Raw genomic sequence first — 14,579 nt, forward strand, 5'->3', positions numbered from 1 at the left:
TTCTAGTAAAATTTGTCATTTTGAAAAAGTGTGCGTTTAAAATTTACAAAACCAAAAACGACCTTTACTAAATTGCTCATATCTCCGCAACCGTTTGGGTTAGAGACTTGCAATAACTTTTATTTGGAAGCTGAGATCCCAGGCTTTCCTAGGAACCTAGAACCGCATTCCTACCTCTTATAGTTTTACCGCAATCGCGGAACACGCATCCGCGAATTTTACCGCGATTTGCAATTTCTTCACATGTAAAAACTGGTGCTGTTTGCTTTCCATTTGCCAGAAATTCGTTTAACCTGCTAACTATCCCTGCATCATTGCTAGTGTGAGCCTGGACTAATATTAACTAGATATCACTCACCCTGAACCTCTAAAAGGGAATTAAAAAGCATTTCCAGCATATTTCTCATCCATTGCCAGCACATATCAAAGCAATTTGGGCCTGTGTTTTCAAAACTCCTATCTGTTTTCTGTAAGCTTGCTGGGATTGAACTGAATCACATTTGATTGCATTTCTGAGAACTGTGTGTTTCCTTCCATTTCCTTGCCTTGCATTAAGGGGGGGGGGAGGGAATTACCAGAGAAAAGTGATTACATTGTTTTGTTGAAATCATATTGAGTATTTCTATACGGCATTTCATTCATTCCACCTTGCCTCCATTTGAACTCTATAAAGCATTTTGTACCACCTTCTTCTTTTGTTCCTATTTACCAGTGTGCTACCTTATCCATTTCATCTCAACTCCTTATTGATTATAGAGAAGCGTGTTAGTGCCAGATTCTCCGTTGTTGATCTTTATCATATCAGATTAAGTGTGCTATTCAATTATTAATTTATTATAAAGTGTCATATATATATCTATTGTTTAAATTATCAAATAAACCTTTTAAACTTGCAAAACAGAACTACTTCTTGGCTCAGTGGGGTCAGGGGGATTCCAAGAGAGGGGTGTTATATAGGGGTAGTCATCCAGAACGCATGAACTGGACCTAAAGATATATCAATAAGGGTTTTCATTCAGTATTATAGACTAGGCGCTGACTTAGCTGTAGTGTTGAATTGAATCCTCTTACACTCTACAATGTGACACGCAGTTAACACATATGATTACACACCAATCATCAAAAACATCTTTGTCAAAATTGGATCCCCAGATAATGGCTCAATCAGGACCGCAGCAAGGGGTTGAGTGGGCGGGAAACCTTCTTCTGTGCAGTGCAGGCAGCGGGTAAAAAGGCTGGTGCCGCGGCTCTGCCCCCTTTTATCGGTCAACCCACCGGATGCCAGGTAAGGGTGACTTTCCTCTGCGCCCCCTCCCTTTGTTGCCCCTTGGAAATTCCCTGCCCCGAACAAAGGTCACACCATGGCCCACGAGTCAGCCCCTAATGGCGCCGCTCTGGTAGGGCCCTTGGCGGCACCTCCAGTAAATGATAGACGCAAATATACTTATGTGCAAATAGTTCAGGCTATGTGTTTGCGGATGACATCCCAAAAGAGTTTGAATGGTGAAGCAATTTCTCGTACATTTCCCAAAAAGTCAAAATGAATCTACGCAATATCTTTCTGAAAGCCACATCTTCCTCTGGTCATCCGTTAAACGTTCCACTACGCAAAAAAGTGAAACATTAAACTCTATTCAATGAAGGGAATCGCTTACTGTGCAGCGTTGCACAGCCTTAAGGACGGGCGTGCTAGATTTCGCTGCGCATCTTTCACGTTTCTAAAATCAACCTGCATGCAGAAATAATATAACCTGGAGATAAATCAGCAGCACTGTAGGGGAGCCAATCAGGAAGCGCCTTACATCGGCAGGTCCGGAGCTTGCATGTGCAGTGTAAAGCCGCGGCTTCGTTGCATCATGCTCTCTCCGTCAGCTTTGTGCTCTGTTGCGGAAGCAGCCCTGAGCAGTCGCCGACCCCTTTCCTCGGCAGCGTAACAGCGGAGTCGCCCACCCCCATACAAGGTTTTCCTTTTCGCTTTTTACAATGTATAGCCGGTGTCTGAAACGTGTGACGCAAGAATGCGTATTACGTTGGGCTTTCTTCGCTATAATATTTGTACGTGTTTAGAGAGCAGAGGTTCTCAGATACAGTGTGATTCATTGCACAGTGTTACAGTGAGTCATCCTTAAATGGTCCTGACACGCGTCTTCATGAATAGAGACCGTGTGGCGTTTGTAAAGCACTTTCAAATTGTGTTTTTCATGTAAAGCTTTCATTCCTTAGGCGAGGTCGTTAAACATGCACAGAATTAAATTACATCTCGACTTTTCCGCTCCAGGAGTTGGAATGCACCTATCTTTCACTTTCATGTCTAAGCCGCTGACAGGCTGTGGGTTTAATGGCAGCTGTTATAGACGTTCAGACTTGGGGCCGTGTTTTAATGACAGCTGGTTAGAAGTTAACACTTGTCAGTCATTGCTTGATGCCACGCGAAAGACAATCAGAAGTCCCCGCACCTTGACAGCTGATTCACAAAGAAGCTACTAGGATTAAGACTAGGCGCAATACTTCCAATAACTTCTTTTATAACTAGCTAATAAAAACATTTGGTAAATCATCAATAAACATTGCCAAGAAATGGAACAGTGAAAATCCAGCAAATATGCATTGAGATGGGGGAGCAACCCGGCTATCTACTAAGGGGTGGTCATTTTGTAAATGAACACCAACAGTGTTGCAAGGGACTGCACAATTATCTGGTGCTCATTCTTTACCTTTCCCGTCATCCCTCATTTCCTTATCTCCCTCTACTCCACATCTCTTGAAGCTGCATGTTTGAAGGGCCCTGCCTCCCTAGTGCCAATCAGTTGGTCTGGTTTAGAGCAGAACCAGTACATCATGGTGAAGGCTCTGTTACACTGGCAGCCATTTTGTCCAAGCAAGTGTAACTGTTTAAATTCTGGAGATAGTTCTAAAACATTTTTTTAAAAGATTCTTTTGTTTCTATGCTGCTTGGTACATTGCTTTTTGAGATCTTTACGCTGCTTTCCATTTTTAGTTTGCACTATTAGGTGTCGCTTGCAATAGAGTACAGATAGGGAGGAATGGCATATGAGGAGAGGCACACAGAAATGATATATGAGGAGGGATACACCGTCTATAGGTGTTGTTTGGTTATGAGCCCAAGTGCATGCCAGGGTTTTTTCAAAGCAGTCAGCAGTAAACATGCTACTGGTGTAATAAAAATGTCTTACCTGGCCTCTCTTCAGCCACTCGATTTAAAAGCACTCTATGTGTCCTTCACTGAAGTGTTGTTAAAAAGCCGGAACTTACCAGGGCTGGACAAGCATCGCCTTTATGGAATGGAAGTTCCACAGAGAAGTTCAGCCTCCATATTGTTCCTCCCAATCCATAGCAGTCTGCTTCTGTTTGGTCAGAGTGTGCCTTTTATTGAGCCATTCTATCCTAACTAAACAAGTATTTTCACAGGTGTCAACTTGACATCAGGACTTATCTGCCTTATTACAAGACCGGCGGGAACCCTGACGGTGCTACCGGCGGGTTGCAGCCGGACTTGCAAGATTTACTGGCGCCTGACTTCCTGGTAACACTGGGGGAAATCAGGCGCCGGTAAATTGTAAATCCCCATTCCCATTTCAGTCCCATAGGACTCAATGGGAACGAGGAGGACGGATGCACCAACACCATTAATGACGGTGCCAGTGCTTACGTGAAACTCTGTGGGCGGGTGCCGTTCCGGCTGCCAGGTCTGTGCCGGTTCGGTAACAATAATTGTTACCGGACCACCACAGTCATAATGAGGCTGTTACATGTGTGTGTCAGTTTAGTCATAACATTTGCATTCAGTGTATGGTATCCTGGTGTCTGTGTGGGCGTGCGTGTGTGTAGATTCAGCAGCAGGAGGCATTGCAGATTATAGGGAATTCATTACTGCATTCTGTTATAGGAGAACCTTATTTCAGTGTGCGTTTGTTTTTATTTGGAGCTGCAACATGTAATTTAACATTACAGTGAAATATTCTCTGCATTATCAGAAAACATTTTTACTTACAGATTATTTTTCCAAGATAGTGTCATTTAATGGTTTATAACATATGGCCAGCAGGCAACAGGCAGCCCTTCAGGGAGGGCATGATTTCTAGCCTTCCAAGTCACTTGAATTCAACAATGGGCCTCATTACGAGGTGGGCGTTAAGAGATTACTGGAACCGGTAAGGGCACCGGTGCCGGTAATCCCTTACTGCCCTACTACGAGGTCCCTTAGCGGGTCCCTTCCCTAACGCCTGGTTTTACCAGGCGTTAGGGAAGGGACCCGTTAAGGGACTTCAGAGCTAATAACGGTACCGCAATTTGTGGTACCGTTATTAGCACCTTCCCATTGAGCCCAATGGGGGCTGAAATGGGAATGGGGAATGGCTTTTTCAATGGGGATTTAGCGGTCCTGCAAAGGTCGGAATAGACCGGTAAATCCCCATTGAATGGGACCGGACAGGGTACCGATATTGGAGGTAGTCATGGCGCTAACAGCTAACAGCGCCATGACTACCTCCAACCTCGTAAAGAGGTCCAATTACTTTTAGTTGCTTACTCGCTAAACTTTAGAAAGCAAACAATGCAAGTTGCAAATTGAAACAGCTTGACAAATTGTAATTCCCCATGTGTTTATTTTCCTTCATGGTAGAGGAACACTATCTGTAAACGAAATGGTGAACTTTCTTCAAAGGGCCTCTTTACAGTTGTGGCTGTAACAGTAAAATAAAGACAGCCTCATTACGAGTTAGACGGTAAGTGGCAAAATTGGCAGTAACTGAGTTACTGGCAATTTTACCACTTTGCTAAATTATGAGTTTGGATTTTGAGTGGAGGATTTACCTCCAGGAATACCCTGGAGGTAAATCTTCCCACTCAACGCTGAAAAATCGTCAGACTTGTTGGAATTACCACTGCAGTAATTCCGTGGTGGTCATTACGAAAAAAAAGCCCATTTGGTTGAATAGATCCAAAATAAATAGGGAATTACACCACCACCACCACTTGGAATTACACTTCCACCACAAATGGGGAAATTCCACCTGACCAAGTGGCGGTAACGGTAATTCCTCAGGGCTATTTATTGGCAGATTTAACGCTGAATTTCCACCTAACTTGTAATGAGGCCCAGCATTTGCACATTCTGCCTGTTATCACCTGCTAAATAACAGGATTGGGGGTATTTACCCCAGTAAACACTGCATGTTTACAAGATGGAATTCCCCTGGATGAAAAAGTTGAAGGTTTAGTATGATATGATATGATATGGTATTTGTAACGCGCCGAAACACTTGTGTATAGGCGCGTTACAAATACCATATCATATCATATCATACTAAACCTTCAACTTTTTCATCCACCCAAGAGTTGGAGTAAAAATCGCACTGGCTCTTCTTAAAAAAGTTTCTCTTCGAGAAGTGAAGCAAAGAGCGAGCACTTTATTCACTGCAGGAGCAACATTTATTCATCGGAACCCCAAAGGCTAGTGGGGAAGTGGGCATCTCCAATGCAGATATTCCCATCCTCTTTGCAATATAACGTAGAGATGGTTCAATAATGACACTTCTCTAAACTTTAATAACATTGTGAAAGGTATGAGTATGATCAGCTATTGGATATGGACTCAACATGAGTATGGAAATGATGAGAGCATATTTTATTTTTTAATAGGCAGTCGGAGTGTACAAGTAGGGTGGAACCCACTGTGGATAAGCAAGAGGACAGGTCATGGGAAATCCCATGCCCAAAAACAGACACGCCCAAAACCTTGACAAATAACTGTTTTATTTATCAAAACCCATATAAAACAAGGACAGCTATGGACATCAAGGTGATCTCTGGACTCTCGAGTAACTCCAAGCTTGACGTTAGCTTAAAAATGGACATGATATCACTATTGGTGCTTCATCCTAGAAAACCTAAGGTGGGAAGGGATTGGTTATATGGACCAACCAGATATGTATACCATACGGGTTAGTGCATTCATTGGCTACACTGCCTGGTAGCTCCACCTGAGACCACCAACTAAAAAGATACAAGTGAAAATATGTCATCATAATGCACTACAATTGTCCATTGTAACACTGATAGACAAGCGTTAAATTTGGGTAGGGATTGACCAGTGGTGTCTTTCTTAGCCTTGGCACCTTGGAATGTTACCAGCACATGAGTTCTATCAACAACTCTGGCAGATTCCAGAGACTTTGTTTACACAGCAGGTAGGTTAACCCTGGTAAATAAGACAAAATATAGGTAATGGCCACCAATATTTACAAAGGCACATTTATTTTCTAAAAACTTTTGACTTCAAGGTTTAGTTACATAAATACCAAATTATAAAGCAATATGATACCATGCGTCTCTTAAAACCAATTTAAAGTGCAATTTGGTAAAGTGACAAAGTGTGCATGTGCAATGTAAATCACAACAAACCGATGTGCAAAACTTGCGATTGTTAGCTAGATCGTCTTAAGGGTCTACATAACCATCCTGTGCGCAACATGTTTCTTTCTATAGCTCTTTCAACACATTTCTAGAACTTCTTGAGGGGCTATACAGTAACTAAGGGGGTAATTCATAGAAATCAGCGCACAAGTGGCGCACGCGGCTGGCGCACAGTGTGCGCGTGCGGCAGTCTGCGCCAGCGGCGTGCACCAAAATCCATTTCCGCGCACAGCGTATTCATGGATTCAAACATCCCTAACCAGCCGTGGCGCAGAGTATCGCAGCGACCCTGCAGCAGCACCAGTTACGCCCCCAACCCCTCCCTGTGCGCCATGAACAGCGCACAAATCCCGTACATGACGCACAGGCCAGTGGACCAGCATACAGCGAGCGGGGTACGTGTATTACGGGGGTGCGTGGGGAGAATCACACGCAATTGGGCCTGTGCGAGTGGGCTATGTGTATTTCGGGGGTGAGCGGGAAGTTTTACCTGCGATTGGCCTTGTGCGAGCGGGGTACGTGTATTACGGGGGTGCGTGGGGAGCATCACAGGCGATTGGGTCTGTGCGCGCGGGCTATGTGTATTTTGGGGGTGCGCGGGAAGTTTTACCCGTGATTGGCCTTGTGCGAGCGGGGTACGTGTATTACGGGGGTGCACGGGGAGAATCACACACGATTGGGCCTGTGCGAGTGGGCTACACGTATTTCGGGGGTGCGTGGGAAGTTTTACCCGCGATTGGCCTTGTGCGAGCGGGGTACGTATACTACCGGGGTGCGCAGGGAGAATCACACGCAATTGGGCCTGTGCGAGTGGGCTACGCGTATTTCGGAGATGCAGGGGAATTTTTACCCGCGATTGGCCTTGTGCGAGCGGGGTACGTGTATTACGGGGATGCGCGGGGAGAATCACATGCGATTGGGCCTGTGCGGGTGGGCTACGTGTATTTCGGGGGTGAGCGGGAAGTTTTACCAGCGATTGGCCTTGTGCGAGTGGGGTACGTGTATTACGGGGGTGCGCGAGGAGAATCACACGCAATTGGGTCTGTGCACATGGGCTACGTGTATTTCGGGGGTGCGCGGGAAGTTTTACCTGCGATTGGCCTTGTGCGAGCGGGGTACGTGTATTACGGGGGTGCACGGGGAGAATCACACGCGATTGGGTCTGTGCGAGTGGCTACATGTATTTCGGGGGTGCGTGGGAAGTTTTACCCGCGATTGGCCTTGTGCAAGTGGGGTACGTGTATTACGGGGGTGCGCAGGGAGAATCACATGCGATTGGGCCTGTGCGAGTGGGCTACATGTATTTCGGGGGTGCGTAGGAAGTATTACCCGCGATTGGCCTTGTGCGAGCGGGGTATGTGTATTACGGGGGTGTGCGGGGAGAATCGCACGCGATTGGGCCTGTGCGAACGGGCTATGTGTATTTCGGGGTTGCGCGGGAAGTTTTACCCACGATTAGCCTTGTGTGAGCGGGGTACATGTATTACGGGGGTGCGTGGGGAGAATCACACGCGATTGGGCCTGTGCGAGCGGGTTATGTGTATTTCGGGGGTGCGCGGGAAGTTTTACCAATGATTGGCCTTGTGCAAGCGGGGTACATGTATTACGGGGTTGCGCAGGGAGAATCACACGCGATTGGCCCTGTGCGAGCGGGCTACTTGTATTTCGGGGGTGCGCAGTAAGTTTTACCCGCGATTGGCCTTGTGCGAGCGGGGTACGTGTATTACGGGGGTGTGCGGGGAGAATCACACGTGATTGGGCCTGTGCGAGCCGGCTATGTGTATTTCGGGGGGGCGCGGAAAGTTTTACCTGCAATTGGTGTTGTGCGAGCGGGGTACGTGTATTACGAGTGTGCGCAGGGAGAATCACACGCGATTGGGCCTGTGCGAGCGGGCTACGTGTATTTCAGGGGTGCGCAGGAAGTTTTACCCGCGATTGTCCTTGTGCGAGAGGGGTACGTGTATTTCGGGGGTGCCCCAACGAATTGTTAGTGTGTGTCCTCCCAGATATGCCCTCTCCCCCCTCCCCATGGCCTGCAGGCAGACCACAACACAGGGGAACGCACTGCACCCCTGGCTATGCCCCACAGGCAGCCCATACACCCTGGCGATGACCCCAGCCAGCCCACATGTCACCACACACAACTGAGCACCGATACATGTCCCCCAGCACCCCCATCCACCCAGCATTGAGGGTCAGGCCCCGACTCGTCCCCCAGCACCCCCATCCACCCAGCATTGAGGGTCAGGCCCCGACTCATGTCCCCCAGCACCCCCATCCACCCAGCATTGAGGGTCAGGCACCGACTCATGTCCCACAGCACTCCCATCCACCCAGCATCGATGTTCAGGCCCCTGTGTGATCTCGGGCGCATTTGTGCTCTGCTCTCTCTAAAGAGTGGGCCCAGCCTATGGACTTTGGCTCACAAGAGACTTTTGCTCTTCTGCCTTGCTAAAAGTGTTCCTAAATCTTAGAGCGGTGTATCTTCCCATATTCTATTTTTTTCCCTCCCTTCTGCAGGTACTTATTGGAGTGCCATCTATAGTTAAGTGCTCACCTCTGTCTGGAAATAAGTGGTGTTAACTAAGACTTGTCTGATAAGGAATAAGGGTTGTATATATTATAATAGTAACTGTGTTTAGAGTGTTTTACAATAAGAGTGCTGGAGTGTTTCAAACAGTGTGTTTTTAAATAAATAATTATATACTTTGATACCAAAGCTCTGGTCAGTGTTTGCTTGTGCTATTGTGTCTGAGGACCTATTATGTATACTTTGCATACTGCCTAACTCTTCTTGAGGGAAGTCTGACTGCTCAGCCACAGCTACCAGGTAAATCTGGGTGGTACAGGCTGCTCCCAAGTGGGTTTACTGCTAACACCTGTAGTCCTAAATCTTTTGCAGTGTTCCCAAAGGGAACTGCACAGGTTTCTGCCTAACAACAGGCACCTGCCAGCAGGCCCCGACTCATGTCCCCCATCACCCCCATCCACCCAGCATTGACGGGCACCTGCCAGCAGGCCCCGGCTCATGTTCCACCGCACTCCCATCCACCCAGCATTGAGGGTCAGGCCCCGACTCATGTCCCCCAGCACCCCCATCCACCCAGCATTGAGGGTCAGGCCCTGACTCATGTCCCCCCCCCTCAACACGTCCTAAAGATGCACAATCATGGCCCTCATGTCCACAAAAATCACACAGCATGACACCCCAGTCTTGAGATGCAATGAATTTCCCAATGCACCCCACACGGACATGCCTATCTCATGACACAAACCAAAAGTCAACTATGTACATCAACACATGTCCGTCACACACACACACACACACACACACACACACACACACACTGGGTGCCATTGATTGTGTAAACTCACATTTTGACATGCATGAACCCAATGACCGAATACCACACATGGAAGTAAAATATGAAAATGTATTATGAACAAAAAGAATGTAATAAAAAGAAAGCATAAAAAAATGTCAAACATGAAATGAAATGCATGTCCAAAATCCAAAACATACTAAAATGAAATGTAGAACCAATTCAAATAAATCCAAAATAATATTCGTCCAAACTCTCCGTCCACCAAAGCAAATCCAAAGGAAACGTAAAAATGTAAAATCCATTGATCCATGGTGAATTTTAAAAAATAAGTTCCCACAAATCCAATGTTCAACTATGTACAATGAATGTTCAAAGGGTCCATGAGCCCAACGAAAGAAATGAAACCCATCAAACAAACTACCTAAGAAATAACTATGTACAAAAATGTGGGGCATAGTCCAATCACCCCAAAATAAAGCAAAACGAAAATGAAACCTAACACTAAAAACTATATACAATGGCGGCGGGCTTGTCTGATGGCTCACTTTCCGATTTCCCTGGCCAGGGCATACATGAGCTCCTCCTCTATTTCCTGGTGGCGGTCCTCTTCCATGGCCCCGAGGGTTCGCACAGACAATGCCATGTTCAACTCCAACTCCCTGCGAATCGCCTCGAGGCACTCGGCCCGCCTCAGCGCCCTCCGCATGGAGTTCTCCGCCCTGACCATTGTGAGCTGTGCCTCTTCCGCCCGCCGCCGCTCTGCATCTATTGCCTGGCCCAACCGCTGCCACATGGAAGACACTCCCAATCCTGGGTCCTCCTGCCCTGGGGTCGATGGCTGCCCCTCGGATGTTGATGGCCCCGAGCCATCATCGCTCCCACCTTGTTGCTGCTGCTGCTGTGCCTGTGCCCTGGCTCTCACTGCCTGCACGTCCTCCTCCAGCTGGGGTGCAGTTGTTGTGGTGGCCACTCCTGCTGGACGTCTGACTCCTGACTGTGGCAGGGATGTGTCCTCCACCAGCCTGGCCGATGGGTCAGAGGCAGCTCCATAGGGTACCCAGGTGATACATCTGTGGGAAGATGGCATGGTGGTCGACTGGCGCATAGGGGTTCAGGTGAGGAGGGGGTCAGAATAAGGTCCAGCATACGGAGCAATCCAGCCCTGGTGACACGTCCCAGTAGGTCAACGCGGTCAACGAGGCATCCAAGATGATGTGCAGTGTCTTCACTAAAACACTGCAGGTCACCTCGCATGCCCTGTTGACGCAACGCCATCCCAGCCAGGACAGGCTCAACCCAATCCTGGATTGCCACGTCCGCAGGGAGAGAAAGGCCAGTTGTTGTGCGCTCATCCCCTCCCTGAAAATGGGTCTGGATGTAGGCATCCCTGCTGGTGCAGGATGATACAGTCACAGGATCGGGGACAGGATTACACACAGGCACCTTCGCGGCAGCCTGTGCTGCCTCCTGTCCCTGCTCCTGCACTGCACCACTAGCACCAGTGGAATCGCCACCTCCAGACCCCGTTTGTGTCCCTTCCACGGGCTCCTCCTCCACCAAACCCCCCACCAACCTGGATGACTTCATGCCATCTACCTCCGTCGGACCCTGTGGGGTCTCAGTTGCCCCTTCTGCTGCCGAGGAGTCCACCTGCGACCTCCCCCTCTTGGACATACCCTCGGCAGCTGCGGCCTGGGACGCGGCACCAGACTCCTCACTCCCTGACGAGATGACAACGTGGGAGGGGAGCCGGGCCTTGCGTCTCCAGCTGGTGGTGCGATCCCTGCCGCTTTGCTCCACAGCACCCTCTCCACCGTCTTCATCAGTTGACATGCAGTCAGGGAGAAATAGAACACAGGCATCAGGGCACTGTACAATGGACTGATACACACATGACAGTTGCACATGAGTGGCAGTGTAAAACTACAGACATGGCATCACACTCCCCAACACACATGTCATTTCAACTCACACACATGAGCAAAGCAGCAGGAATATTGCACAAGGCAGCACCATCCATACACAAACAACCGCACAAGCAGCCAAAGGTGAGCCTGACGTCACATGAAACACGGGGAGTGCACAACACATACACACACGCCACAAGACTTACATGCATGTGTACATCTCCACCAACTGTCACAGTTATGAGATCGCCATCCATGTCACATCTCGCATTCAGCCTTCTACATGTCAGTGTCACATGCATCCATGTTGCATCACAGTTGCACACTTGTCAAATACACCCACATGCACATATGCATAGTGCAGATACATGCAGCATGAACCAGCATCCATGTGTGACACCACAACCATAACACAGTATATACTCATAATTCATTACATGTGTGCAACCACACATACATTTGCACAGCATGCTTACCAACACATACACCATCGATGTGTCTCACACTAGATAGGAATCACATGTGGCAGGTTCATGTGCCTGTACATACACAGCCATACATGACCCTACAAAGACATATGTGCAACCTGCACATTCCTGGCACACCACAACACGCACAGCATCCGATCAGTATGCATGTACACTTACCGCTCGACTCCAGATGGGTCTGCCCCTCAAGGACCTCGACGTGGAGCGCTGGGCGTATGCATTCCAGGACCCTCATCTGGTTGTCGGTCAGTTGGACCCGGCACCCCTTGGCATCTGCTGCCTTCAAGAGGCGCCGGACCTTGTTGAGGGTCCTGGACCTGAAGTCCTCCCAGCGCTTCCGGACATGTTTGATCTTGCAGACTGACACCCCCTCCTCGTTGATGGCAGTCACGATGTCCATCCAGATCCTCTTCCGTCCTTCATTGTGGGCGCGCAAACTTCCAAAGAGGGCGTCATACTGCCCCAGGACTTGTTCCACCAGGACACCAACTTCCCTGGCACTGAAGCTGATGGCACTCTGCCTTTCTGCCTGGGGGTTGCCAGTGGTGCCAGATGGGGTAGTGTCCGACAATGCAACCCCAGAGGCAGGTGTGGGTGGGCAACTGGGTCTTGGGGCTGGGCTGTGGAGCAATGGTATCTCAGTCGGGAGTCTTCAGTTCCAGCAGCGGTGGTCACAGCAACTGCACCCCTGGCTGACGTTCAGGCACCAAATAGCAGGGCACGTGGGCAGCAGGCAGGGCAGGCAGGCAGGCAGGCAGGCAGCAGCAGATGGCAGGTGGGAGCGTGCTCAGGGCCCTGGGGGACAGGAATATGGCCTTCTGGGCAGGAGCATGGTCTTCCGTGTGTTGTTGCATGGCAAGCTTGATACGGAGTGATTTGGCACGTGAAAAAAGGGCACGTCAGCGCGAAATTGGAGGAAAGGCCCATAGCGTGTAAGTGCATCTGTGACGTTACGTGCGCGGGCGTTCCCCACAACACGGGTGCATAGTGAATCAGCACGTGAGAAAACTGCATGTCACCGTGCTATTGGAGGAAAGGGCCTTAGCGCGTAAGTGCGTAAGTGACATTGCATGTGTGGGCTGGCTTAAAAGGTACGAGTATGACGCTATTTTCTTGTACGTGCTGTTTGTGGAGAGCGAGCAGGTGATTCTTGTACTTCTTCTCGGTTCACACGTGATTACTTCACAACGTTTCCAGTTCGTACTCCCTGTTTCCTCAGACTGTGATCTTTTCATCTTTTGGCGGAGGTGTTTCACATTCTTTTTCAAGGCAGACGGTGAGTTGCGCATGTATTTTCCAACTGTGGTCGCCCCCGTGTGTCGCGTACCCCTTCAGAGGTCATTGTAGGCTGCGTGCAACACGCGTACGCTTATTTTTGTGTTTCTGGGTGCCACAGCATAGTGCAGGTTCATTTTGCCATGCACATGGTCTACCAGGGGTTGGGTGCACGTGTACGTTTTTGGGGTGCCTGTACGTTGCGTGACCTGTCATCTTCCCCCAGGGGTCACAGACAGCCTTGCTAGAGCACTAGGGTACGAATTCCATCTAGTACCCTACCCCTTTCAGCCCAATTGCCCAGGACAATTGTTTACTGCAACTCCCATACGCACAACAACATCAGTGCGATGGTTGGGAGGCGACCAAGCAGTAAGGGAGGCAAAGGTGGCCGAGCTCAAAGAGGTGGGCGTGGTGGGCACGGTAGGGGACGTGGCCAGGATTTGCAGGGTGCCCCTAGAGCCCAGTGTGTGGAGGACCAATCGGGGCCACCTATGCCCCCACCAATGGTTGTGGGAAATGTAGCTGACACCATCCCAGCTCAGCCCTTGGTGAACTGGCCCATTTTGTCAACTGAACCGGCACAGGATGACTCCCAGGCTGACTTCCAGGTCACCAAGTCTAAGCCACGTGTGGCGGTGAAAGTTGCTGTCACCAGGCCACATGGATTTGGGGCAGCAATGTCATCTGCTGCCCCAAGTAGCCAGGGTAAGGAGGCTGCAGGGGCAGCTGCAGCTAAATCCACCTCAGCTCCGAGTCTCCCAGCCGGGACAGTGTCGGTCCAGGTCCATCAGACCGATGTTGGCCCTGCCAACATCACCCTGCAGCTAATGCCTGCACCAAGACCTTTGGTCATTGTGCCTTTGCGGGCTTCAAGTAACCAGTCCACCTGCACTTCTGCCTCTACTGACCAGAGCGGCGTAAGCCACTCAGGATCCGCACCACCTTCCAAGAAGAAGAAGGGTGCTCTTGCCCACAGGCTGGAACCCCAGACACGGCTACTCCAGCACGTCAAGGAAGCCTAGCTTCAATGATCCCGAACTTGATGCACTTTTGGCCTATGTGTTGGCACATAGCCACGAAATGGTGGTGACTGCAGGCTGCAAGACTACGCCTGCTCAACGTAGGGCCAACTAGCAGATCATCGC

At 49.2% G+C, this 14,579-nt stretch overlaps 1 protein-coding gene across 1 annotated transcript in view; it reads left to right on the top strand.

The window, feature by feature from the left end:
- The first annotated feature begins 1,823 nt into the window (after nucleotides 1-1,823).
- ASNS (asparagine synthetase (glutamine-hydrolyzing)) overlaps nucleotides 1,824-14,579 on the top strand; it is a 299,686-nt gene continuing 286,930 nt past the window's right edge. The window contains exon 1 of the mRNA XM_069648540.1: nucleotides 1,824-1,961. The gene's annotated coding sequence lies outside the window, so the exon portion shown is untranslated. The remainder of the gene's footprint in view (nucleotides 1,962-14,579) is intronic.

The sequence above is a fragment of the Ambystoma mexicanum genome, chromosome 2q (assembly GCF_040938575.1).
Source record: "Ambystoma mexicanum isolate Mex_15411 chromosome 2q, UKY_AmexF1_1, whole genome shotgun sequence".
Classification (NCBI taxonomy): Eukaryota; Metazoa; Chordata; class Amphibia; order Caudata; family Ambystomatidae; genus Ambystoma; species Ambystoma mexicanum.